Source organism: Petaurus breviceps, unplaced genomic scaffold, assembly GCF_028583685.1.
Source record: "Petaurus breviceps papuanus isolate PSGF00001 unplaced genomic scaffold, PetGlider_PUasm1.0 108, whole genome shotgun sequence".
Classification (NCBI taxonomy): Eukaryota; Metazoa; Chordata; class Mammalia; order Diprotodontia; family Petauridae; genus Petaurus; species Petaurus breviceps.
Window position 1 is genome coordinate 3,928,580 of NW_027185593.1, and position 2,227 is coordinate 3,930,806.

The window sequence follows — 2,227 nt, forward strand, 5'->3', positions numbered from 1 at the left end:
TGGGTATGGATGTAATGGCTGGACAGTTTGGAAAGCTGTCTACTTGATCTGTTTCTGTCTTGATAATTCTGCCTGTATACTTTGAAGTTCGGGGTGCTGACCTTTTTGCCCTGAACAAGGTAAACGATATATGGTCTGACTGATTAAAGTAAGCTTGTTAACCCATTTTGAGTTGCTTTCCTTTAACAAAGCAGATCCAAGAACCTGTATTGCTAGCAGCCACCCTGGGAACTTTGGGGTGCTTGCTGTTACAGAGCTCTAAAAGTTCCTGTTTTAGGTTTGGTTCTGCACTGCATCCCTGTCGGGTTACCCCTGTATTGGAGTTCCGGTAGACTGCTGCTGTGCTCAACTGCTAGTAGCTAGCTTTGCTGGTTCAGTGACAGAACTTAAGGCTCACCTTTGGTCTGGGATTTTTGCCCTTATTCTTCACTGCAGGTCTTAGAACAAACTGGAGGCTAGAACTAAGACCCTAATCCATGCCAAGCATTAGAGTCACAGCCATTGTTTGCTTTGGAACTTGTTCCTCACTCAGTAATAGTCTAGGGCCCCAACTGCTTCTCACCTTGGAACATCATCCCTACCAAAGTCCCCCTCCTCAGTCCAGCTGGATCTATCACCCAGAGCTAGTTAAGTAAATGACAGATCTTCCCATTGACACCTGTTCCCACCCCCCTGCACAGGGAGGGGGTTCCCCTGCATGAGTCTGGGACCTCTTCTTATCTTAGGACACATCCTAAGTCCTCTTTTAGTTCTTGTCCTTCTTCTCCTCCTCCTTCTCTTCCTCTTTCTCCTCCTCCTCTTCTTCTTTCTCTTCTCCTTCTCTCCATATGGTTCCCTCTCTCCCCCTTCTCACACCTCATCCCCAGTGTCCATAGCCCTCACTCTCTGTCTCCCTGTGGTGACCTTGGCTGAAATAGGACTAGTTTTTTTTCATATTTCCTGATTAGGACCCAGCCTAATAAATTTCCTATTTCCTTGTGAAGGAGTCGGAGCTAAACTTCTTCCTGCTGCTCTATCATTTTGTCTCAATTTCTCACCCCTTCCTCCTAAAGGCCTTCCCTGATTTCCCCAGGAGCACCCCTCCCAATCACTTTTTATGGCAGCAAAAATGTTCCTCTGGTAGAATGGGGTCTCTTGGAAGTCATGACTTATCTTCCTCTGGGCTCAGAACGTGCTTGGCACATAGTAGGCAATTCATAAATGCTTGGCAAGGAGAGAGTGTTCACAATTATTGAAGTATTAAGTGTTGGAGTATAATTTCTTTAAAGGGGAAACTGAGAATAGATGTTAGACTCTTAGATGGCCCAGCAAATAGGGGGCTGGACCTGGACTCAAGAAGACCTGAATTCAAAACCATCCTTAGACACTTTTCCTCCTCCTCTTCCTTCCTTCCTTCCTTCCTTCCTTCCTTCCTTCCTTCCTTCCTTCCTTCCTTCCTTCCTTCCTTCCTTCCTTCCTTCCTTCCTCCTTCCTTCCTTCCTTCCTTCCTTCCTTCCTTCCTTCCTTCCTTCCTTCCTTCCTTCTTTCCTTCCTTCCTTTCTTCCTTTCTTTCTTTCTTTCTTTCTTTCTTTCTTTCTTTATTTCTTTCTTTCTTTCTTTCTTTCTTTCTTTCTTTCTTTCTTTCTTTCTTTCTTTCTTTCTCTCTCTCTCTCTCTCTCTTTCTTTCTCTCTTTCTTTCGCTTTTTGGAGGGCAATTGGGGTTAAGTGACTTGCCCAAAGTCACACGACTAGGAAGTGTGTCAAGTGTCTGAGGCCAGATTTGAACTCAGGTCCTCCTGACTCCAGGGCCAGTGTCCTCCTCCTCTTTCTCTTTCTCCTTCTTCTCCTCCTCCTTTTCCTCTTTCTACTCCTCCTCCTCCTCCTTATTCTTTTCTCCTCTTCTTCCTCCTCCTCTTTCTCTTTCTCCTCTTCTTCCTCCTCCTCCTCCTCTTTCTCTATCTCCTTCTTTTCTTCCTACTCCTCCTCCATAGTAATAGTAGTAGTAGTAGTAGTAGTAGTACCAGTACTAGTAGCAGCAGCAGTTATTTCCAGACTAGTGGTATCTGCCAGGCCTCAGATATATTTAATTAAAACAACACTGCAGTGGATCTGTGATCTCATTAGTGAGAGCTGGATTATGTAGATAAATATACACACATATACATTTATTTTACATACATATATGTATAGTTATATATATATATGAATGTGGATATATAGTTTCATATATCTGAATTTGTACAAATAA